A 27,884-nucleotide genomic window follows, 5' to 3' on the forward strand; every position below is an offset into this window, starting at 1 on the left:
AAGAAAACAAATAGAACAAAAATAGTTCTGAATTATTATTTTTTATGTTTTTCTTTTTAATTTATTATTATTATTATTTATTTATTTATTTATTTTAATTTTTATTATTTTTATTTTATTATTTTTATTTTTTTGAAGCAACTAGTGTTGCCAAACACAATTAGTTATATTCCCTAGGGGTTTGCTCTGCTAATTCTTCCGAATATCGTCCATGAATTAACTTCGTACAGGCTAGAGTTGAACATTCGGGGCTAAGCCTAATAGCGATCGTTACTACTCAGCCCGATAGAAAAAAAAGAAGAAAAAAGGACAACTTTACGAAAATTAAGTGTGGCTCTTTCTCCTTTATTTGTACAATTTTCTATAACAATTAAAAGTTCCTTTGAGTCGGTAGTAAACGTTTCACGACTATGTCACCCATAGGGTTTCAGCAAAAGGGTAAAACGGGTATGGTGCCATACCCAAATTTGTTTGGCATAACAATAATGTTGATGAAAAAGCATACAGAAACACCATGAACCCTGACGAAGGAAAGACAGAAATGTTTATATTTAGTAACACATTAAAACATCTTAATTATGGTTATACTCGTCGAACATATAATTTAATATCCCCTACCCCTAATTTTTTGTCACTTTTTCACCATGCTAATTTTGTACATAAGGTCAAATTTCTCACTTATTGCCAGGAATCAGAATGTCCACCCTGATTTTTATTATGGCCCAGGTGGTCCCCTCACCAAATATGGAGTGTGATTTAGGGGACCTTTCATGCATGCAAAATATCCCCATCTCAAAGAGTAATATGATTAAGGATTACACAGATAATGAGGCAGGAAGCACTGCCGCCAACCCATGGGGTAGTCTTTTTTATTAGTAGCAAGGGAGCTTTTATAGTCACCATTCAACAGACAACATAAGCGTACGAGACAGAGGGGCGGAGGGATGGGTAACTCCTCCCCTAATGCTGGAACAAAACCTCAAATTCAAGCAAAAATTATAGAAATATTCTGACAAAATGTGCTAACCTGAGAATTTGTTACCATGTAAATTCCATCATTCTACCCTCAAAATTAGTTGTAATCCATGTACAAATGCGTAGTGATTCGTCTGCAACCCTATATAGCTGTTTGGTAGTAATGCTAATATTAATATGTTGTTATCCTGATTCGGGCATATTCGTTTCATTCGGACAAAAGTCAGCCTGCCATCGCCCCCCCCCCCCCCCCCCCCATATTACAAAAATGGGAGACCGTACGTCTATGACAGACAAGATAGTACATATCACAACCTTTGTTACACCAGTTATGGAACACTGGCTGGAACGAGAAATAGTTTAGTGGATCCACCAACGTGGATCGATCCTAGATTAACGTGCATCAGGTGAGCGTTTTACCACTGGTGGAGCAATAATTGTAATAAACAACAAATCTAACAAATCAAGACAAATACATAACAGAGTTCGATTATAGCAAAAACAAGCAAAACAAGCAATTGGTCGGTCCAATATAGTGAAATCTCTCAAAACCGCACACTCTGTACCCCGGAATTCCCCCAAAACATGACATTTTTCACTGCCCTTTTTTAAAAATCAGTACCGTACGAGGTGCGATCAAAAGGTTCCGATACTACAACTTTAAAACAGCAAAAACCATGCCGGACCTAATTGTGGCCGCCGTCTCCTTCGAAGTAGCCATATTATGCAGCGATACACCGCTCCCTGCGCTTCTGCCACGCTTGGAATGCCCCCTGGAAGTCATGTTCTTTAAGCGAGTCAATAACCATCTGCGATTCGCGCTGGATTGCCTCCACGGTGTCAAAACGACGACCCTTCAGATTGAACTTCATCTTGGGGAAGAGAAAGAAGTCGCAGGGAGCCAAATCCGGCGAGTAGGGGTTGGGTGAGAAGCGACGATCATGTTGGTCCGGGCGAAAAACTCGCGTGTTTTCAACGCTCTGTGAGGTGGCGCGTTGTCATGATGGAGCACCTTATTGCCATTGCGCCACAGTTGAGGTCGTTTACGCCGAATGTTCTCCCTCAGACGCCTCAGCAACTTCCTTGATGGTGATCCGACGATCCTGACGCACAATTCGTTCAATTTCTTCGACATTTTCGGGGGCTGTGCTCGTGGGGGGTCGCCTTGACTTCTCAGCATCCTCCAGTGACGTTCTGTCCCTCTTAAAGCGAGAATGCCACTCAAAACACCTCGCCCGGCTCATTGCTTCGTTGCCGTAGGCTTGCTTAAACATTTCGAGGGTCTCCGTTGCTAATTTCCCCGAGTTTGACACAGAATTTGATGTTTGCTCCCTGTTCAAGTTTCAGGTCCATAGTGAAATCACAAATAAGCAAGTACACGTGGTCACAAAAAAAGCGTGTAACACAAATTCCGATGTTGAACACGCGACGAAAGTCACTGCTCGCTCCTGCTGCACGTGCATGGCCATGTCGCGCTCCATTTGTTCGCAACAAGAACAGTCTCGGAACTTTTTGATCGCACCTCGTACATAACTAAACCTCTCTAAACCGGATACCTCTTAAACCCGGACATTTTACTTGGTTGCGAGGGTGTCCGGTTTAGAGGTGTTTCACTGTAAAAGGAAAATTATATAAAACCACTGAAGGGAAAATTATGTCCACTGACGTTATTTTTATATTTGTGGTTAGATGCACCTAAGACACTGTAAAACTATCTATATCTATGTCTAAAGAAATATAGGCCTACTGAGGTCATTAAATCTGCATAGGCACAAAAGCGAACATATATCTATAATTCTATCATGACTTTGGAAAATACTCGATTCTGATTGGCCAGTTACTTTAAATCTTAGGTGATTAATCATGGAGAACCACCTAATATTTAATTAGGCCACTTTACTCGCGTATGAATACAACGCGGTATTAACAAAATGTCAGCAGAACAAAGGGGCACCTTTGACATCGGTACGCTTCAGGACGTTTTTGATATAAATCCAGACTGGTTTGAAGAAGAAATGTATGTAGAGTTGCCAAAACAAGAAAATTATGAAACTGCAGTTTTAACAATAAGAAAAGGAAAAATAGCTATATAATACTGTAGCCTACTTATAGTAGACGATCGAATTTTGTTACAAAATGAAAAAGAAAATGACAGAATGCATATTAGCTTCAGTTTCCAAGCCTTTGAATATCTCACAACATATAAGGGCTGCGATGTCTGGATTTTTTCAAATTGAGGACAGTAATATTGTGATAAATAATTATTTTCAGAATTAAGACTGCGTTAAACGTTGCAGCTTGGTCGACATTTTGGGAGAGGTGTGGGGGGTGAGTTATTAAATTTCAAACAAACGTGTTATTTATTCTTGTTTATGGATTTTCGTTTACATCTGTCAATAGAATAGACAAGATTAAGTATTTGTTCCAAGTTTTACGGTCGTATGTATTTATTTATTAATTATGTTTTATACTGTCAACAGGTGTTGACATTTCAACATTATCCACACAAACAAAGTGGAACTGTCCTGCTTGTTCACTCCTATTCCCTCCGCGTATTAAAAATAGTTCTAAGCTTGAATACGTTTTAATCGTGGTAGAATGGAGATAAACATACTCGCGTTCGGTTTTAAATCACATTTAGTGGTGTTAAATCCACGATAACCTACCTCGAAAATGAAATCAGAGTATGTTTATCTCCTAATTATAACAATACAGGTCATTAAATCTGCATAGGTACAAAGGCGTAAATATAACAAAAGAAAAAATATTTATAATTAAATTCTAAACATACTAATAATAACATTAAAAGTTAACATTTTTTTTTTTTTTTTTTTTTTTTTTTGGGGGGGGGGGGGGGGTAGGTTAAAACAATAACGCTCAGTAAGACAAATTACCAATAGAAAATGACATCATCAGGTATGACGTTCCCTGACGAATTAAGTTTTACATTCATCGAGAATTGAACAAACTCCCGTTGCTGGATCAATGGAATGACGTTATATTGTAATGAATGTAACGGAAATTTAATTATTTAAGGATTGTCTGTTATTTCGTTTACGTTCATTGGGGTATAAACAAACAAACAAAAATCATCCGTAAACTGTGTGAATCGGCGAAGCCGTTCTCAAATAAATTTGTGGATGATTTTTTTTGTTTTCCCCATACTCAGATGAACGTAAAAGAAATAACAGACAATTTACTTCTAATTAAATTTGAAACACACGTACTAATAATAAATAGCCTAACATTAAAAGTTCATATTTTATTTTCATTTTTTTTTTTTTTGGTTTAAACAATAACGCCCAGTAAAACAAATTACCAATTATAAAATGACGTCATCAGGTATAACGTTCTCTGACGAAAATTTGTTTACATTCATCGAGCTATGAACAAACTCCCGTTGCTACGTCTGGACCAATGGGATGACGTTATATTGTAATGAATGTAACGGAAATTTAATTATAAAAGCGTAAATATAAGTTATATAACAAGAGAAAAAATATTACAAATAAGGCTGATATCAAAATCCACCCGTGATGTTAGTAACTTAGTATCACATGATTAGGGCCCCCACGAGTCGAAAATATTGGACTTGAGTACTCGAGGGTCAAACTTGACCGCGACCAGAGTACCCGACACTAGATGATAATGAGACTAAAAAATAAAGTAAAACAGTATTATATATCTTCATTCCAGCACTGAAAATCGATTGTATTGCATTCCACATACTGGACTTTTATTTTGTTTTATAGCCCTATAATGTAACTGGCGGCAACCATATTAGTATGGCAAAATGGCGTGTATGTATATATATATATATAATTAAATGAGGGTGCCCCCTCCTGGCACGGAATCGAGTCCTTGTTAGACTAGGCCCTTACTCGAGTACTCGTGGAGACCCTACATATATTATTTATATGCTAAAAGCCAATGGTACATGTTTCACAAAGATGGCTCGGTAAAAAGATAAAATTCTTCTCCGAGTCATTTAATATACAAAGGGTGTGTAACCAAAGTAAAAATAACTATATTCGACACTAATAAAAAAATGTATTAATTTTTTGTTTAATATATATATATATATATATATTCAATTTTGTGCTGTATTGGCCATTCTCAAAGAGAATGTTACACCCCTGCACCACGGTGAGGTTACAGCACAATATACATATACATATACATATACATATACATATACACATACACATACACATACACATATGTATATATATGTATATACTAGTATATGTGTATATATATGCGTGTGTGCGTGCGTGTGTGTGGAGCATCTCATGTTGCCAAATCATGTATAGTCTGCAGGTACATGTTCGGCCCTTTGTTCCCCATATTAATTAATTTGATACATGTACAAGCTGGTGTTGAATATTCCTGGGGCTAAACGTGCAAGTGATTGTTCCTACTCACCCTGACAAAACATAATAATAAAAAAACTGTAATAAGTTTAAAGGTCCTATGTCAAAGTTGAAACTACAATACCTAGTTATATTCACATTTATTTGTAATAAATAACTACAAATAAAACTACACATAATCTTTCCATAATTAACTCAAGAATAGTAGGCCTAATGTTTAAACGTTTTGTACTGGACGACAAGAGGCATTTCCCAGATAAACTGTTGCTAACAAATTGGACAATACTTAAATTCCTTTTGGCTATAGCACCCACGAATATACACCACGAATATATAACACCCACGAATATATAACACCCACGAATATTAGATCTCGAACCATAGTTCACAGTTCTTCTTTCCTAAGGCCCAAAACACAGAATCCGGGTCTTGGTCTGGGTATGGTATATCTGGCGATCGAGTATACTCTGGCGAGTATGGTACCAGTCGACAATGAAAATCACTGAATCGAATGTGATAAACTGGCGCGAACTACAAATCTGGCAACAGTTCGACATAGAACCTGCGCTATAATTCACATTGCCAGACTGGCAGCTGCACAATGTTCGAACCTTACTCACTCATTTTGTTTAATAACCAACATGAAAGGTATACATTAATTAACGTGGATTTCTGATACTTATTGTTGATCTTTATAGAAGTAAATTTATCTAAATATATGAACGCATTAATATATAGAGGGTATTTTATGTGTTTGTCAAATGTGATTTATATCTCGAGTTAAGTTTGTAATCATATCTCACGAGTCGCGCTTGCACAATGAGTCTGATATGATTGCGCACTTCACGAGATGAGATATAAATCATATTTGACAAAAATCGTGAAATTTTCTATTTAATATATAACTTATGGCAATTTACCTTTATTTTTAAAGTGTCTGCAGCAAAATAGTTCCGGCTTTCTTACAGTGAAGATAACACTTTCTACAGTTTCTACAGTGAAATGTTCACACTAAAATGTGTTATCGTCACTGAGTGACTGATAACACTTTTATTTTACTGATATTTTAAGATATTTCACTAAATGTTATACTAGTATAATAAATATTGATAACACGTTACAGTTACAGACGCAAACGTCAAACTACATAAGACATTACGTATTTGCCAAAATCGTCAGACCCAGAACCAGACACAGTTTCGGTGTGTTTCGGGCCTAAGAGAGTAAGGACATTCTGGCATTCTGTTACACAAGCACTCTTTCCAGTCCTTGGTAAGCAGGTTTTCTAGTAACGATCTGAAAAAGAACAACAGAAATTTCCATTTATAGTCACCTTTTTGTGGGAAAAAAACCCACTCAGTGGATTACACAAATAATGGTCTTTGAGAAAGGAAAAGAAAGAAATATTTGTTGTCTATAATATTGTTATTTGACACTTTGGAGAGAAAATACGAGTGTCCTGAGTTTGCAGTCATTGTCTAATGTCAGATATTTCTGACTAACAGAGCATTATAATTTAGGTCAAACTCGACCCGGACCCGAGTACCCGACACTTACACTAGATGATAATGAGACTGAGGAATATATAGCATTACAGCGCTGAACATGGATGCCAAATCATGTCATTGTATTGCATTCCATACATTCGACTTTTGTTTTCCCTCCATGTCTCATAGCCCTATAATAATGTAACCGGCGGCAAGCATATGACAACATGACGTAAAAAATTGAATTGAAAGATAGTGCTCTTCCTTGCACGATTACTCGAGTACTCGTGAATACCCCTAGGCGTCACTGACAACTAAAACTACATATTAAATTCAGTTTCCCCGGTTTAGAATATCAATGACTGCATATCCAATAGTTTTCCGGTCGTATGCTAATGTTTTTATCAGTCATTGTTGATTTATTTTGTAATATATATGTTTTCGTGCATGCGAAATTATTTGAATTTCTTACACACCCGTTGGTGAGAACACCGTGCGTTATTTATGATAAAACATATCTTGTTTACACAGACACGTACGTGTGTTAACAATTTCAAGAGATACGACAATCTACTTCTATGCCATATATCCAATGAAAAACAACATGATGGAAATCGATTACACTAGCTGTGACGTATAGTTAACCTGATAATCATGTGTCTGTAACGCGTAAAGTCAGCTACAAGTGCAAAGGGTTGTAAATATCTTTTAGTGGATTTTTTTTTTTAATTTGCTTAAAACCTTGTTTTGAAGATATGTAAAAAAATAGAATAATACATTCGAGTCCGTTAGATACCATTTATCTCACAACTCGTTGTTTAAAAACGTATCAAACTCGCTTTCGCTTATTAGATATATTTTAAAACAACTCGTTGTGAGATAAATGGCATCTAACGGCCACTCGTGTATTATTCGCTATGTAAAATCTGGTTAGGGCAACACACCTTTTATATATATACACGTGTGTGTGTGTGTGTGTTTATATATATATACACATGTGTGTGTGTGTGTTTATATATATATATATACACACGTGTGTGTGTGTGTGTTTATATATATATATATATATATATATATATATATATATATATATATATACACGTGTGTGTGTGTGTGTGTTTATATATATATATATATATATATATACACATGTGTGTGTGTGTGTTTATATATATATATATATATATATACACATGTGTGTGTGTGTGTGTGTGTGTTTATATATATATATACACGTGTGTGTGTGTGTGTTTATATATATATATATATATATATATATATATATATATATATATATATATATACACGTGTGTGTGTGTGTTTATATATATATATATATACACGTGTGTGTGTGTGTTTATATATATATATACACATGTGTGTGTGTGTGTGTGTTTATATATATATATATATATATACACATGTGTGTGTGTGTGTGTGTTTATATATATATATATATATATATATATATACACGTGTGTGTGTGTTTATATATATATATATATATATACACATGTGTGTGTGTGTGTGTTTATATATATATATATATATATATACACGTGTGTGTGTGTGTGTTTATATTTATATTTATATATATATATATATATATATATATATATATATATATATATATATATATATATATACACATGTGTGTGTGTGTGTGTGTGTGTGTGTTTATATATATATATATATATATATATATATATATATATATATATATATATATATATATATATATATATATATATATATATATAACAAAATTACATTTTGAACAAATATAATAATAAAACTACTGCCAACAGTTCAGTTATTTAATAATTACATGTTTCGGCATATTGCCTTTTTCAAATTAACAATAAGATGACGTAACGTCATCCTGACGTCATTCTCATCCTGACGTCATTGAGACAAACAGATTATTTTTTATACACTCTCATTTCCATTATTGTAATATTGTTTTATCAATTTGTACAGGATCTGTGTAGATACAACAGTAGTCTAAAAACAGCAGGTTAATGCATTGAAAAGTAGCCGTCAAAACAGACATTAAACCACTAACTGAACATATTGAAATTTTAAAGAACAATGTCACATTTTAAATAAAAAAAGGTAATAATAAGTGTATAAATGCATTTTATAGCAATTTTGTTAAATTACTATAAGGACAAGATTATTTAATTAATTATGGAACATGGAAACACAAAGTAATGTCACTGTACTGCATTGGATATTTATAACGTTACTGAATGCCTAAGATGTGTTTACATGAAATATAACGTTATCATTAAGTCCATGTGGCGTTTTGGTTCTCAGTTCGTGTATCCAAAAAGTTTCTCTAACTAGTCGATGATGTTCATCATTGCTAAATACTTGTTCAATAGGCATAAAAGAAAAGTTAGATATGGAATGATAATTCGTAGATTTGCTAGGATATAAATTGATGTCGCTACGATGTCCATTCATACGTAAAGACAGCTTACCCCCTGTTTGTCCTACATATTGCATACTACATTTTGTGCAAGTGATAAGATAAATTACGTTTGAAGAACAGCATGTCATAGTATGTTTTATGGGATAAACGCGTCCAGTTTGCCTGCTTTCAAAGTGCGTTTTTTCTTCAAGGAATTTGTCATTTTTACATTTACTTTTACCACATTTTAATGCAGAGTGCTTTTTATTATCATCATTAGATTGTAGTTTAGAATGAACAAGCATGTCTTTAAGATTATGTGGTCTTTTAAAAGCAACAATTGGTTTACTGTGTGCTAGTATGTTGAGTTTACTTGACTGTTCGAGAATTCCCCAATATCTGTGTAATACATGGCCAATATTTGGAAGGCATGGGTTGTATGTTACGACAAAAGGTATCATTGTTTTTTGTTCAGACGTAGATGCAGGAGATTCGATATGTTTTTCTTTGGGTCCAATTGATGTTTTTTCTACAGCATTATTTACAATGGCAGGAGAGTAAAGTCTATTCAAGAAGTGTTTTTTCAAACTATTTAGTTTAGTTTGTAACGTGTCACTGTTTGAAATGATTCTGGTGTACCTTTTAGCTTGACTGAAAGGAATTCCTTTTTTACATGCCTTGGGGTGAGCTGATTTGAAATGTAAATATTGGTGTGTGTTTGTAACTTTTGTGTGAACAGTTGATGAAAAAGACCCACTATCTGTTTTAATGACATCGACATCTAAAAATGTAACTTTATTCCTTGAATATGTGTATGTAAAGTGAATAGTAGGGTGCTGTTGATTGGCAGATTCAATGAATTTATTAAGATCTTGTTCAGAATGGTCCCAAATAAAAAATATGTCATCTATATATCTAAGCCAAAGTAGCGGCGATCTAACACATTTGCTCAGCAGAACTTTTTCAAAACAACCCATAAATAAATTAGCATAACTAGGGGCCATTCTTGTACCCATTGCAGTGCCTTGTATTTGGATAAAGTTTTCACCATTAAATTGAAAATTATTTGATTCTAATATTGTTGCAACTAGTTTACTAATTGTTTTAATGGGTATGTTGGAGTTGTAATTATCACCAGTTAGAGTTCTTTCTATTGCTTCAATCCCTTCGTTGTGAGGAATGTTTGTATATAAAGATGAAACGTCCATAGTTACGAGGAATGATTCTTTGGATACATTTGGTATATTACGCAATTTTGTAAGAAAGTCTGATGTGTCACGTACATATGAGTCTAATTTTTCGACGTGTGGCTTCAGAATGTCATCTATGAGACACGAAATACGTTCTGTTGGTGAATTACATCCGGATATGATTGGGCGTCCTGGATATCCAAGAGGGAGGTCTTTATTAACAGTTTTGTGTACTTTAGGTAAAATGTAGAACTGTGGAGTCTAACGTTCCTCGTGTTTTAAACATTTAAATACATCCTCTGTAATTTCTTGATTATTGCGCATTTGATGTATTATTTTGTTAACGGTTTTTATATGAGCCTCAGTTAAGTCTGTTTCTGTTTTATTGTAAAATCGCTTGTCTGATAGCTGTCTCTTGACTTCTGCAATATAACTGTCTTTTTTCATAATTACAATGGTAGAACTTTTGTCGGCTTTTTTTATGACTATTGAGTCATCCATTATTAGTTTCCTTAGAGCCTTCCTTTCACTTTTTGATATATTTCCAAAATGTTTCTTTTTGTTATTTTCTTTCAATATGCTTTGTGTTATAATGTGTATGAAGATGTCAAGACATTGGTCTCTTCCGGGAGGTGGTGTCCAACTTGAATGTGGCCTAAACTTGGAAAATAATAGTTTGTATTTGTCATCATTATTAGCATCATCATCATTAGTAATATGTGTTTGTTTGCCAAAATATTCTATTAACCGTAAACGTCTACAGAATTTGAATATATCACCCGCTAAAATATTTTGGTTAGCGGGTTTTGGAGTTGGACAAAATGACAATCCTTTTCCTAAAAGTTTGTACTCTATATCGTTTAGTTTTTTGTTGGAAATGTTAATTATGTTCTTCTTTGCCATTTTGATTTCGTCATGTTTGCGTTTAATACGTTTCCATTTCGCCCGGTTTTTGGTGGAGATAAATCTGCGATTTCTACTAACCTTGTTAGTTTGATTAGGGTTTTGTTTATGTGTGCTACAATATATAAACACACACACACACACACACACATACAGACACATATTATAAAGGGGAAAAAATCTTTAATATGTAATTTTAGTGATCAGAAAGGATCTGTTAGTCGGAAACATGTTACAGTGGTAGGAATCTCGGGATATATAGCTTCAGCGAGCCTGTTACACCGTTATCGAACCTAGCCAAATAGCCACGATATCAAAACGTTTTAAACTGATTTTATTTTATCATACAACCCCTTTCTAGTTATATGTTTGTAATATATTTCAGTCAAAAGCGGTATAGAACTGGCGTAGGAAGCGTGGGGGGCACGTGCCCCCCCCCCACTTTTCATATATTTTGCTTTATGTCTGCTTTATAATAGTGTAAGTGTGTAAATATAAGTGTGCACCCCCCCCCCCCCCTTTTTTTTTTTGCACCTTCCTACACCACTGTATAAAAACTATTAGTTTTATCGTGTAGAAACTATACCGGAAGTCTGACAACAGCAGGTGCCCGAAAGCATCTTGGGAATGGCATAGCCAGCCTAAAAGTTATGTTTTGAAATTTTAAATAAAATACTTTGATTATATTTCAAAGTCTGTTGTGTTACATCATTACAATTTTTGTACTTTTTTCTGTGAAAATAAACTCAAGTTTATGTGTGACCTAAGAAGATCTATACCACTGGCTGCTAGTGACTGACATGCTCATATACCACTAAGAGTTTCGAACATGTCCGTCCCGGGGCCTGTCTCTGGATAGCCAGTGACTTGCTCCGGGACAGAAAAAAAAATTAAGGGGACAATTTTGAAATTTACATCCAAAAAATTAAATAGTGGGCCTTTAAAATGTTGATGCGCATCTCTAATTAATATAATTAATAAAGAAAATTCTACTCATTAAATTTGGTCGCTAGATTAGATCGGGCGGTCAAAAAGAAATTAGATACATAGATAACTAGTTTAAGAAGCCCATCCCGAGTCCGACCTCCGATACCATCGGTGGCCTGATTTGGGATGGGAGGGTGTGTCTCTGTGTGTGTGTGTGTGTGTCTGTGTGTGTGTGTGTGTGTGTGTGTGTGTGTGAAAATGGACAGAATTTTGAAATATGGTAATTAGTAAAAGAAATTAGTAGGATTAAAAAAAAGAAAAAAGTTAAAGCCAAACATAAAATGAATTGACTGCTCGGCCGAATATTTATATAATTTGGAGCATTTTAGAAGGACAGTCCAAAAATAAATAAGAGAAAGAAGAGAGGATCGGAATATTTAATAATATTCTTTTAAAAAGAAGTTATTTCGACATAAACATTTTGAACGAATGTCTAAAAGCTTAAAGTCCGATCTACATGATCCGGGCCGGGGGGGGGGGGGGGGGGGGGGGGGAGGGTATGTTTGAGGTGGGCGGAATTTGGAATACGAATATAGTAGTTAGGTCAAAGACCGAAACCAAATTGAGCTACAAAAATTTAAGTCCAAACAAAAAAAATTGAGTGCTCGACGGAAAAGGTTTTAAGGTGATTTGAGCAATTTAGACGGGCTGCCAAAATAAACTGCGTCGGACTGTTTACCAAAAAAAATAAACATACATTTTTTAATGCGGGTCACAAATTTTAAAGTCCGACTAAGCCCTTGGAAGGTTGATGACTACGTCAGACGCTGTACCAATATATAGGCCTAAACATTCTTTGCAGGAAGCTACTTGCTTTTTTGTTTTAAAATGTTTAATTCAAAACACTGGCTAGTTCTGAATGGGAGCGAATAATATAAGTTGTAGAAGCATCACGAGGGGTATTCTCCGATTCGGGTTGCGCGTGCATCCCGACAAACCGCATGGTGGCAGGCCGCAGTTACCATGACGACTACGGGACTGGGTGAAAACAAACCGTTATTTGTATGGGAGTTAATGGGAGCACTAGAGGAATATCGTTAATTACGTGACTTCTGTCCACGCAAATCGAAAATGCCGAAAACCTGAGCAGCCTTTGGCAATACACATCATATTATGATGATAGACAGCAAGTTAAAAGTTTTAATATTTCCCGTAGACGAGGTTAAAAAACGTTTGTGGGCCAATGCTTGCAAAGGACGGGGGAAACCACGGGTGCAACGATCCAACTTTACCCACCTCTGTACTCAACAGTTCATATCAGTGAGGATGTAGGAGTGTAAATAAAAGAAACAGACATCTGACATGCTGGTGCAGACCAACAAGCAGGATTTTGATAACGGGAATATACTTCAAATCCATCTAAAGCTATCTTCAAATATGAAAATTTCCTATCGAGGGGGAACCCTTCAAAGGCTCAAGACTGGACCCCCCCCCCCCCCTGCTAAAATTCCTGGATCCGCCCCTTCGGTGTGAATATGAACATGGATTTGCAAGAAATCAGTGATTACTTATCGGTAGCACATTTGACTATAGTCCGTCGTCACATCCTCCTATTTTGTAAATAAAGTTTGGTTTAAGAAGAAAAGTAAAAGTTTTGGAAATAACAAAACCAAACCTATTTTTGTGTGCAATTGTGTGAAATAAATGATTTGTAGTAAATTTCATAGTATTAAAAATACACGTTCCCTGTGGGAAAGGCTATACATGTAAATGTTTTTCTATTGCATTAACATGTCACACTTTTTACTTATATATTTTGTACATTTTTGTAAATAAAATGTTATTATATATTTTGTAAATTTTAAAAAATAAAATGTCGTACTGAATTAGCGCAGTTTCTTTTCTTTGTGTTTTTCTTCTTTTTTAATGCGTTTAGGTGATTATGTAAAATACTATTCAGTTTGTCGATAGCTAAATACAAATGTACGCTTGGAAAGTATCCCAATAGTTTTATTTAGTCTACCTAAGCATTTGCAAAACATTGATAATTTTCAGAACAATATAAAAGCCATAGATCTATAATTGTCGCCATATTAATACAGAATCGGTTAAAATATGGTGCTTAAATTTCATGCTTATTGTAATGTAGTAAATATATAACTTAAAGTTGTTGGTATTAACTTAACCCAGCCATACAGGTGCAGGCAGCAGTGTGCTGTCACAATATAGACAAACAGATACTTTATTAACAGGTAATTTATTAACGTCTCACCTAATGTACATCACATATTTACTAAATAAAACAAACATAAAAATACATAAGCCATTCCTTATGGGATTATGAAAGACAGTATAGTTAAATAATAGAAGTATGTACAATTAAAATAATACCGTTGTGTCTCTACGATGTATATTTTTAAAAACCCAGGTTTTGGCTGTTACAAATGCAAGGTTAGGCTCGGACATTAAAATACATAACTTCTCTAACTTAGGTAAAACATAAACAAAATTTACAACATAACTGAGCATGCTGGAACAAATTAAAACGAAGATCCTCATAAAAACGGGCAGTTTACAAAAAAGGCAATACTATATCTAGTTTTCTCATCCACTGTAACCCTGGGACGATGTGGCATCCTTTAACTTTTGTAATGGCATTACTTCAGCTGTGAAGATGATAACGTCAGCATCGTGGGTTTCGTAATTTAGCAGTGCATGGCCGTCGGAACGGTATCTGGAGTGTGTCTGTGTAGGGGGCACAATCTCTTGGGGTTCCCTTCCTCTAGTGAGTGGGGGGGGGGGGGGGAGAGATGCACAAGTTATATATATTTTACCTTTTATATTTATTTGTTTCACACACGCACATACACACACAACTGGTTGTACGCCTCGAGTGACTTGCGATTTGTCATGGTTTCCCTACTACAGGTACTCCTTGGGGTTTTTTTTTTTGCCAGTGTTCCATGTTTGATAGGATTAGGAAAACTAGCGGTAGTAAATCATATCTGAGATTTTATTCAGGCCACTGAATGATGCAATACACCACTGTTAAATTAATTTATTAGAACAGCAGAGTTTCTGCCAGAGAGTGAAACGGGTAGGCCTAACTGGCGCCATACCCAAATTGTTTTGCAGATTTGTTTTTTAACGTTAACTTTTTGACATAATTAATTACTCTTATCATTACTGTATGATTTTCTTAACCCTATTTCTAAAATTCTAAAATTTCTAAATTGATTGGCAACAGATTAACACTTGGGACTACCGACTAAAACAAAACATCGGAAGTACATGAATGCAATAACATGCACACGCATGTGCAATATCATGAATCTGCGTATGTTTATATGGCAACTTTAAGTAAAATTTAACAAAAAATATTTTTATTTCGCAACATATCATGTTCAGGTGTAGTTATAGTATAACGAGAATACTGACAGAATCCAAAATAGAAGTGCTATGCTTCTCAATGGACAAAAATACCTAACACTGATGGGCGATTCAGTGTAAATGAGCCATTTGTTTTCACCCAGTTCACTGGTTGCTAGGCATGCTAGGGTGAAGGTCAGCGGATGTGACGTGCAACACGAATCGGAGAAAATGGCTTTTTATGTACCCTCTGTGTGTTCTTTTACCCCGAGCCGAAGGCGAAGGGGTAAAAGAGCACACAGAGGGTACATAAAAAGCCATATACCCCGAGATATCCTTCTACAACGAATTTATCTTGCCGACATGTTAAACCATATAGCCAAATAATCAAAATAACGCCAGACAATAATTGTTAACAATTTATTAACGGAGCCGTACCACGCGGACGCGAACGAAACCACTTGCCAGTGACGAAAAATAGTTCCTTCGATAAACGAGTTTTTAACTTCAAATGTTTGTAATACGAAATTGTCTGAAACTGATATTAATAAAAAAAATAAAAAATAAACTTTTTTTATCAGAAATGTATGTAGTAAAAAAAAAAAAAAAATATTAAAAATAAAAAACAAAAAAACAAGAATCGCGCATTAATACAATAACACCACGACCGTAATTAGGTGGCCGAGTGCAACATTGCAGCTTTTAAAAGTATTGAAATAGTGTATTTTATAGTAAAAATAAAATTCATTATGTATACTTGATTGATTATTAATGTTATTTATAATCTAATTATTGCATTAGCATTAACTGGGGTGGCTGGAAACTGTTGGAAATTACAGACGGGGTATAAGAGAATTTGGCTCCGCCCACAGCGGTATAAGGGATTTGTCCAACGGCAAACGACCAATGAGATTAAAGAATTTTACATGAAGGCGAGATAATGGAGAATTGAAAATTAAGAGGTAATTTGACGTTACAGGAAGTGTAAATGTTACATATTTATTTATGCAGTTCAACAATTATTGCTGTAAATGGATGTTTGAAAATTGAAAAAACTACCTATCTGAAAATTGAGCAAACATCCGTCATGCGCAGAACTCATTTCCTAGTGACATGAATTGTCAAGTGGAGGTTATGTCAATAGGAAGCATGGTTTCGTGTAGTGACGGTATTGTAACGGAAACTTTCGCCTACGTCTCGGTTACCGTTACGGGATATGGATGCTATTTCTTCGTAGCAGCGCCGCCACAGATCACAGCGGCACGTTTCCCGGCAATATTATCTCCTGTTTCGTTCAAATAAAGTTGTAGTTGTATACATAGTTAAGTTTCTTCACGACTGACACGCATCAGGCGCCATAAAGATGTCTTATGTATTGGTAAGCCCTTAAAATTCGCAATGTACAATATCGTCTGGCTATTCTTATCCCTTGACTACCATGTTGGTTGTAAGTAGTTTCCTCCGCTATCTTCTTCGGAGCACCGCAGAAACTGCGTCGAGTAATATACATACATGTGTATATATACTAGCGGAAAAAAGTAACAGTGTAACTTGAAACATCAGATAAAATTAACACGGCTCAATATTTTAGCCTGATGTTTTGCACAGTTGACCAGTGAACGCACCGCCACACAATCGCGGGGTCAATTCCGTATTGGCACGTGCCGTTTCGCTTCTTGGACATGGGTCTGTTTTTCAAGGTTTTTCCGCCCAACATTTTACTGCTCCAGCTTTTGTCGACTTTGCTACTGTCGGGTCATTGTTTGGCAACCGGTGGAACAGAAAAGCAGGTTTTTTCGGTTGAAAGTGGTCGTAGAGCAATGCCCAGGCTAAATGTAAATGACCGCCTTCGCGCAATTGGTATGATCCAGGCTGAAATGCTCCATTGCGCTGTTGCTACGCAATTTGGTGTCAACATAAACACTATTCAGGCTTTGTCGCGACGTTTTCAACAATTTGGTAATGTCAGAGACCGACCACGTGCAGGTCGTCCACGCGTGACGTCACAACAGCAGGACAATCATACCCGACTCGTGCACCTCAGGAATCACTTCCAAACGGAAAGTCTGACAGCGCGGACCATTCCTGGATTGCGTGCCATCAGCCCCAGAACTGTACGGAATCGATTACGTGAACAGCGTATTTGTTCGCGACGTCCGGCTGTCCGTTCAGTTTTGCTAAGACGCCATCGTGTAGCACGTCAGGCTTGGTGTAGAAGACACTTGCGCTTTAATCGCCGACACTGGGCGGGTATTCTGTTTACAGACGAGTCCAGGTTTCACTTAGACAGCAGCGACGGCCGTTCAAGAGTCTATCGTCGTGTTAGAGAACGTTTTAGTGACGCCTGTATTGTGGAGCGACGTGCTTTTGGCGGAGGCAGTGTCATGGTTTGGGGTGGTATCACGTCAACTGGACGAACACCTATTGTGGTCATCGATGGCAATTTGAACGCCGTAGGCTACCGTGACGACATTATCCAGGCTCACGTCATCCCATTTGTGCAAAGACAGCAACGTCACATCACGCTTCAGCAAGACAACGCTAGACCTCACGTCGCCCGGGTGGTAAGGGATTTCTAGCTCAGCAGAATACCGATGTGTTGCAGTGGCCTGCAGTCTCACCCGATCTTGCACCAATCGAGCATGTCTGGGATGAGATGCAACGTCGTGTACGTGCGCTGCCTAACCAGCCGGTGACGTTGGCAGCGCTGGGTCAGACGTTAGTCCAGATCTGGAACGGCATTCCCCAGGCATTCTTCAACAATTTGGTAGGCTCTATGAGGCGACGGTACCAGGCCTGCATCGACGCAAACCATGGCCATACGCGCTATTAACTTTGTGAACTGATTTTTTACCCCCGTGTCTTTCATCCCCAATACCAATGAAACGACGGATGCTGTGACATTTTAAATGAATTGAAGTTTTGCAGATTTGCCTATTAACCATGCTATCTGATCGTTTCATCGTTTTATGTCTTGAAATTATGTTTTTATCAACATGATAACCATACACAGTTACTTTTTTCCGCTAGTATATTTGTTTTTTACTTACCTAAAACTATTTATTAACTGTAGGTATTTTAAAACCATATACTATCCGAGATGAGCTCATGAGGAATATTTGGCGATCACTAATAGTAATACAGTGCTAATAATAACAATACATTTATTAATTAAAGTCTAAGCATGGGCGTACATGGGGGGGGGGGGGGTCGATGGGTTCGACCGACCCCCCCCCCCCCCCCCGGAAATCGCTTTTTTTATAATTTAATATATCTGACATTATTATATTTACTCAACATAGAAATATATGCCCAATATCTCTGAAATCTATTTTGGAACCCCCTTTTCAAAATCCTATGTATTGGAACCCCCCTTTTCAAAATCCTATGTACGCCCATGCTAAGACTACACTACTAGCACAAAGTTAACATTATTTACAGTTCTTCGTCTCAGATCTGAGATAAGCCACTACAATAATGCACAAAATACACACTAATATTAAAATTACATTCTACCACTACACTACTAGTAAACGGCTAGCACTGTAAGTACTTTAAAAAAACGACTACGGTCGACGACGGTCACTTTTCGCACCCTTATTTTGGCTTTGTACAGAATAAATATTCTACAGTAATGTCACTTGAAATCCATATTTCGTAAATAGTACAGTTTTTTAAATCACGAGATTTTCTTCAGAGTGAAGTGCATTAGTAATGTTAAAAAAAAAAAAATTCTATAGCAATTTTGCATTGAAATGTGTCCAGCGTTCTTACAACGGAAACGTCATTCACCCAGTTTATTGTTCTTGTAAAGGGATGTAAAGTGACGTCATGCAAAAAAAAAAATAAAAAAAAATCTATATTATTACAATGCTTCGCCACATTAAAATAAAAACTGGTCTACTTACCTTGACCTCTGTCAAAAAAGTTCCGAGAGCAGACAATGCAGTTTAAATGTCGGTATGTTTTTATTTTTCATAATTTTAGACAAACTATTAAGTTTAAGTTTTAAACGATGAATAAAAACAATAAATTTCGTCAAATATATCATAAAAACAAAAAGTACATAAAGTAGATTATATATTTTTATGTATGGATATTTCACATTCTCACGAGATTCTCGTATTATCTGTCATGGCTGCCGAAGAACGCTTTTAGTCTTGATAATTGTTAATCTGCATTGTATTAATTATATTTGCAACAAAAATTAATTTAATATATATCAACGATATCGAGTAAGTGTTTCCAACAAAGTGTGAATGTTTTTTCACAGAACACTGAAGTTTGTTTTTGCTACACATAGGGTATATGCCTCATCTCGTAGCGCTGAACAGAAGACCGTGTCGATGCCAGCGCTACGTTATCGTATCTAGGTTTCGTGGTGAATTTGAATATCAATAGGCCTATCTGTATAAAGAAAGTGTTTGTTGTTGCCCTAATGTTCCTAGTAGCCCAAAACGGATTTTACCTCCCAATGATTTCGTACATACGAAAAAATATATATATATATTACAAACAGTGGCGTAGGCAGGATTTTGTATTGGGGGGGGGGGGGGGGGAGTAGTGGGAATCTGGGATATATCAAAGGAACCTTTTCAAAGTTATTAATGAGCAAAAAGGTAAAAAAAAATCCGAGATTGGGGGGGGGGGGGGGGGGGGGGGCCACTGATTACAAAGTAAAATGAAAAATGACTTCTACAAACATATACAGACACTAGTTTTTTTGTATTTTGTATTCGGGGGGGGGGGGGGGGGTACCTGTGTAGTGGGATATGACACAGGAACCTTTTCAAAGTTATTAATAAGCAAAAAGGTAAAAATTTCCCGGGATTGGGGGGGGGGGGCATGCCACTGATTACAAAGTAAAATGAAAAATGACTTTTACAAACATAGAGACACTGTTTTTTGTGTGTTGTTTTTTTTTTATTGGGGGGGGGGGGGGACCTGTGTAGTGGGATATGACACAGGAACCTTTTCAAAGTTATTAATAAGCAAAAAGGTAAAAATTTCCCGGGATTCGGGGGGGGGGGGGGGGGGTGGTGGCATGCCACTGATTACAAAGTAAAATGAAAAATGACTTCTACAAACATATACAGACACTGGTTTTTTTTACAGACACTAGCTATTGTATTCTAAACTTGAAAATGTATTTACTGTGTAATTCTAATGCCCAAAAAGACTATTTTAGTCTGAAACATAGATCTTGCAATGACTGCAAACCCAAAACAGTCCTTTTAATAAAATATTATATAATTATGTTCATATTACATGTCGCTGGTTAGATACCGTACATTTTTTAAACAAGTTGTGACATAAATAGTATCCAACAGCTCAGTCATGTAGTATTCTTTTATATAATATGTGGAAGCGAAACAGTCGCTGTAACAATGTGTTAGTTAGTACACGTGTGCCTTGGAGGAATCCCACCACAAATTTCTTGCTCCAGCCAGTGCACCACTACTGGTACATCAAAGGCCGTGGTATGTGCTATCCTGTCTATGGGATGGCACATATAAAAGATCCCTTGCTGCTAATCGATAAGAGTAGCTTGTGAAGTGGCGAGAGCGGGTTCCCTCAATATAACCGTAAATAAAATCTGTTGAGTGCATCATAAATAAACCATTTCCTTCTTCCCACCATAATTACGGCCATTCGGTGACACCCATGCAAGACGAATATAGTTCCATTACAAAGAAGTGCCCATTTTTTTAACTTTATTTTGTTGGTTAAAAGTGTAAAGTTTGTTTTATGTTTAACAACACCACTAGAGTACACTGATTAATCAATCGTCAGCTATTGGATGTCTAAACATTTGATAATTCTGACTCGTAGTCATCAGAGGAAACCCGCTACATCTTTCCTAATGCAGCAAGGGATCTTTTATATGCATCATCCCGCACACGGGATAGCACATACCACGCCCTTTGATATACTAGTCGTGGTGCACTGGATGGGACGAGAAATAGCCCAATAGGCCCACCGACGGGGATCGATTCTAGACCAACCACGCATCAAGCGAGCGCTTTGCCACTAAGCTGCGTCCTGCCCCTTTTTTGTTGGAGTCAAAACTAATTTGAATGTTACATGATGTTCAGCTGTGTAAAAACAAAAATACACAGATACACATAAATTACCTGTAGGAGTCCTTGGGTACACCTCGGGTGACAGCATGGAGAGTTCTGCCTCTTTTAGACTGTCGTTTAGTTCAAAACGTTCTGAAAAGAAAATGACACAAAAGTCAGTGAAATTCCCAACTAATTATTAGTCTGTTAAACACCAGCGTAGCCAGGGCCCGGTAACATAAAGCACTCATAACACTTATGCCAGACATACACCATACATAATGTGTGGTGTACGTCTGACGTAAGTGGTATACCAGTGCTTTGTGTTACCGGCCCAGGATTTTATGGGGGGGGGGGGGGGAATCTATTGTGTGTGGGGGTTTTTTTTTGAGGGGGAGGGCACACTATATCTGTATGTGTATGTATGTATGATTTTATAAAATTTAATACTTTAAAAAAAGTGCCCCCTCCCCCTCTACACCTCTGCTGTTAAACACACAGTGTAGTGAATGCTGTCCGCACCCTCACCCTACACCACTGCTGTTAAACACACAGTGTAGTGAATGCTGTCCGCACCCTCACCCTACCCCACTCCACTTATACAGACACTCTCAGATGAGTGACCCTTCACTTTTTAATTTATTATATTATATTCTTTTTTTTTTAAATATGTATTAAATCATAATAATATTTAAACTTTAAAAAAAAAAAAAAAACGTTTTTATTTTTTTATTTTTTTATTTTGTTTTAATGCTAAGATCTAAGGTTAAGAAGTATATATGACATTATATAGTATTCATATAACTTATTGTAATAATGTTGTTTTTAAATCTTGCGATTTTGGGTTAAATTGTGTGAATTTAAAAAATCTCCTGCTTTTTCAACACACACCTCCTGCTTTCTCTTGACTAAAGGTTGACAGGTCTGACCCTCACCCTACCCCACTCCACTTGTACAGACACTCTCAGATGAGTGACCCTTCACTTTTTAATTTCTTAAGGGTGTTTGTTTGTTTTGTTTAACGACACCAATAGAGAACATTGATTTATTAATCATCGGATATTGGATGTCAAACATTTGGTAATTTTTGACGTTTAGTCTTAGAGAGGAAACCTGCTACATGTTTCCATTAGTAGCAACGCACCTTTTATATAAAACATCCCACATATACCACAACCTTTGATATACCAGTAATTATGGTGCACTGGCTGGAATGAGAAATAGCCCAATCGGCCCAGCAACGGCAATTGATCGCAGACTAACTGCACATCAGGCGAGCGCTTTACCACTGGGCTACATCCCGCCCTTTCTGAAGGGTGATGTTATCTGATTATAGGATCAATTGCACTCGATGGACATTGTGGGATTTTTTTTCCCCATTCGAACTACTGTCCCAAAACTGGTACATGCACGATAAAGGTCACTGCATGTATTCAATGTTCTGTTTGTGGGAAATTGTGTAGAAAAGATTCTTTGTTGCTTTTCGGTAGAAGTAGCGTTTACTACACACAGGTATCAAATTAAAAAAATCCATGTTATACACCAATTCTAATTCAACACATTTGTAGGTTGTATTGTACTAAATAAGAAAGTCCCATGTCAAAGTGTGTGGTTCACCTAAAATATTTACAGAGTAAAAACAGCTGTGCAGCTCTGATTGGTAGTAATATGTGACATTGATTATTTATGCAAATATTATTATCCATTGCCAATAAATAAATACACTTTTATTTGTTATGCTGTTGTCATGCAGTATTCACCAGAGGTTGAAACTAGTGCAAGGTACCCCCAAAAACTTGGAACTGCAATTTTCGTAAAAAAATTAGGGTTGCTAATAAAAACATTAATTAAATCTCTTAATTGGTCTGTGACCCCACCCCAACCCCATCTTGTTGCAGGTATATTAAATGTGAGGTGCCACACTTTTTATTTGTGCATTACTTGGGTTTATTAAATTAAACGTTAACATTATCGGCAATAGGAATTGATTTGGTCCACTGGAACCTGTGACAACGAATCTGACTGGAACTCTTCTAAAACTCCAGGTAGTAAAACCAGCCACATATTTTTCCAGTTGAAGAATGTGTTATACTTATGTCATCAGATATGTTATAAGTATGTGTTATATGTGTGTGTTATAAGATGTGTTATATGTTATACGATGTGTTATAAATATTATAAGATGTGTAATATGTGTTATATTATGCTATAAGATGTGTTATACTATATGTTATAAGATGTGTTATAATATGTGTTAGAAGTATGTTATGTGTTATTATCATGTACTATATAAGTATGTTAGAAGAATGTTATAAAATGTTTCAACTATGTTAGAATATGTGATAGAAAGAAAGAAAAGAAAGAAATGTTTTAATTAACGATGCACTCAACACATTTTATTTATGGTTATATGGTGTCAGACATATGATTAAGGACCACACAGTTTTTGAGAGGAAACCCGCTGTCGCCACTACGTGGGCTACTCTTCCGATTAGCAGCAAGGGATCTTTTATTTGCGCTTCCTACAGTCTTTGTTGAACCAGTTATGGATCACTGGTCAGTGCAAGTGGTTTACACCTACCCATTGAGCCTTGAGGAGCACTCACTCAGGTTTTGGAGTCGGTATCTGGATTAAAAATCCCATGCCTCGACTGGGATCCGAACCCAGTACCTACCAGTCTGTAGACCGATGGCCTACCACGATGCCACCGAGGCCGGTATATGTGATAGAAGGTGTGTTATAAGTATGTTATAAAATGTGTGATAAGTATGTTATAAAATGTGTTAGAAGTATGTTATAAAATGTGTTAGAAGTATGTTATAAAATGTGTTTGAAGTATGTTATAAAATGTGTTAAAAATGTGCTAGAAGTATGTTAGATGTGTTAGAAGTATGCTATGAAATATGTTAGATGTGTTAGAAGTATGCTATGAAATATGTTACAAGTCTGTTAGAATATGTGTTAGAAGTATGTTATAAGATGTGTTTGAAGTATGTTAGAAGATGTGTTTGAAGTATGTTAGAAGATGTGTTTGAAGATGTGTTATGAGTATGTTATAAAATGTGTTAGAAGTATGTTATAAAATGTGTTTGAAGATGTGTTAGAAGTATGTTATAAGATGTGTTATAATTATGTTAGAAGATGTGTTTGAAGATGTGTTTGAAGTATGTTATAAAATGTGTTTGAAGTATGTTATAAGATGTGTTTGAAGTATGTTAGAAGATGTGTTTGAAGATGTGTTATGAGTATGTTATAAAATGTGTTAGAAGTATGTTATAAAATGTGTTTGAAGATGTGTTAGAAGTATGTTATAAGATGTGTTATAATTATGTTAGAAGATGTGTTTGAAGTATGTTATAAGATGTGTTTGAAGTATGTTATAAGATGTGTTAGAAGTATGTTATAAAATGTGTTAGAAGATGTGTTATGAGTATGTTATAAGATGTGTTTGAAGTATGTTAGAAGATGTGTTTGAAGATGTGTTATGAGTATGTTATAAGATGTGTTTGAAGTATGTTAGAAGATGTGTTTGAAGATGTGTTAGAAGTATGTTATAAAATGTGTTAGAAGTATCAAACCTTGTCTTTTAAGGTGCACGAGTGCGATCGCGCTCATGCGCAGCACACGTAATTTCAATCTGGCAAGTGTGAAAAATAATGCATGTTACACTTAACAAACAGTGCACGTAAAATAATTTTGTATATTGATTGCCACTATCTTATGTAGCTGATAGAAATACCCATTTAATAATACCAGAAAAATAAAAAATGTGATGAAAACGGTAGTGTCCATGCAATATTTTAACATATCACTGATACTTATCTTTGCTATATATATTGGAAAACACTGGTTTAATAGACATCTTCGAAGACATACCAATCCGATCAAAACTCCTTTGCCTATTTAATTTTCTATTAATTAGAAATAGTCCATTTTTGTAAAATAACTGTTAGCCTACAAAGCTTACGCGAGGTCCCGAAAATGTCAAGCGTGTAACTTTCTACTTTCTTAAAAAACAAAATGAAAGTTAGACAAAGACAATTCAAAAGTAGATGGAATAATAAAAAGAAGGAAAAGAAATGATAATAGGTATGTAGGAATAGCCCTGGTTTACAAAAACAAAGGTTGTTTTTGTTTTGTTTTTTAAATCTATTCTTTTTCTTGTTTTATCTTTTAAAAAAAAATCAAATAAAACTGCATTTAAATATTTGTATTTCAGTCAGAGGTTAATGACTGTACATATGTTATTTATATATGAATATACAATGTATGTACACAATATAGTAACAGTAATCGCCGGTTATTTAATTTTTGTTTGTTTCAATACGTTTGTTAGGAAGTCACAGACCATGTGACTGAAACGTGATTTGATGCGGAGTACTCTGCATGTGGCACATTGACCAATCGGAACTACCGGGGACAAATTATTTTTACTCTGGGATACTCTGGCTGCACGCATACGCTGGTCTACTTGACAACTTGTTTAGCATTTATGATGGTGTCTAAAATTATGGGAGGGGGAGTAGATTATAGAATAAAATCCTTTGTAATGACAAATTTTGTCGGTGATAGTATATTTTGTATCAACAACATTGGGATGTCAGAGCCGTACGTAACTGGTATATAGATCAATTGATGTGTTGTAAAATGTTGAGGGAGGGAGACTGGTTGTACAATTGTTGAATTAAAAACACCACGTGAATGTCAATGCCCCAACAAACACTATCAGTTGAACTACATGTAATTGTAGGCCTACGTTTAACGAGGTTTTTTTAAAATTCTGTCAGTAGTGCACACGTGATATGCTTGCGTCGTAGTTCTAATTGAACCACTTCCTCAGAACCAGTGGGATTTTCCCAACCCATCTATCCTAATTATGTTCGTTGTGCATACTAATGAAATTCAAGACAAGTTGAATCCTACACATGTTTAGCTGCACGTTCATCTAACACTGAAAAGGTATCTCTAATTGTATGCATCAAATTATCTGAATAGTACATATTGTAATTAAAACATTAAATTGTCTGCATCACTGTATGTCATAATTCTATTTCTATAGCACTACTGAAACATTTTAATAAATTATAACTCTTTTCCTGAAAGGGAAAAACAGTTAGACTACATTAATGAACCAAATAACATAATATTAGAAGAAAACATTATTGGTTTATTGGTTAATTTTTGCAACATGTCTCTACATTTACATGTACCAATTACTTCATAAATTAATAATGCTTGGTTTTCACTCGCCTTAGCATTTTCATGAGTGCGATTTTCACTCGCCTAAGCGTTTTTAGGTGTGCGATTTTTCACTCGCCATAGTTTTTCAAAAGCCAAGGACTGAAGTATGTTATAAAATTTGTTATAATTATGTTAGAAAATGTATTAGAAGATATGTTTATAAGTATGTTAGAAAATGTGTTATAAGTGTGTTATAAGATGTGTTAGAAGTATGTTATGTTTGATTATGTTATAAGATGTGTTATAAGATATGTTCTAAGATGTGTTATAAGTATGTTATGAGATGTGTTATAAGTATGTTCTAAGATGTGTTATAAGTATGTTCTAAAATGAGTTATAAGTATGTTATAAGATATGTTATAAGATGTGTTATAAGTATGTTATAAGATGTGTTACAAGTATGTTATAAAATGACTTAGAAGTATGATATAAGATGTGTTATAAGTATGTTATAAAATGACTTAGAAGTATGTTATCAGATGTGTTATAAGTGTGTTATAAAATGACTTAGAAGTATGTTATAAGATGTGTGTCATAAGATGTGGAAGTGAGACTGCACATTTAACAATGTGGCGTGCTGCCATCAAACGTTCATTGCTTCCTTTCACACCCTTGCAGGCATGTAAAACGTACCTCTAGCAGTCCTTGGAAATACATCAGGTGACAATATGGACAGTTCCGCCTCTGGTAGGCTGTCGGCTAGATTAGCACGTCCTGAAAAGAAATTAATGGATTAATGGGTCTAGACGCCCCCACCCACTCGTAACGAAAAAAACAACTATTCCAGTTATTTTAAAGAGCATTCACCGCTTATATCCCCCTTGTCCCTAATTGCATAAAATCCTGGATCTGCCCCTGGGTAAAGTGATTTGGAATCTGACACAATCGTGAGTCGGACAACTGTAAATATGTATTTCTCTATCTTGTGTTTACACTTTAA

At 35.7% G+C, this 27,884-nt stretch overlaps 1 protein-coding gene and 1 long non-coding RNA gene across 2 annotated transcripts in view; both read right to left on the reverse strand.

Annotated features, from left to right (window-relative positions):
- Positions 1–27,884, reverse strand: part of LOC121386644 (myosin-6-like) — a 97,876-nt gene that overhangs the window by 35,841 nt on the left and 34,151 nt on the right. The gene's annotated exons all lie outside the window — the stretch shown is intronic.
- LOC121386659 lies at positions 5,151–27,621 on the reverse strand. The gene is made up of 3 exons (XR_005959682.1): positions 27,578–27,621; positions 21,775–21,855; positions 5,151–6,644 (listed from the first exon to the last, which is right to left on the reverse strand). It is a non-coding gene; the product is annotated as an uncharacterized LOC121386659 (long non-coding RNA).

Source organism: Gigantopelta aegis, chromosome 2 (assembly GCF_016097555.1).
Source record: "Gigantopelta aegis isolate Gae_Host chromosome 2, Gae_host_genome, whole genome shotgun sequence".
Lineage (NCBI taxonomy): Eukaryota > Metazoa > Mollusca > Gastropoda > Neomphalida > Peltospiridae > Gigantopelta > Gigantopelta aegis.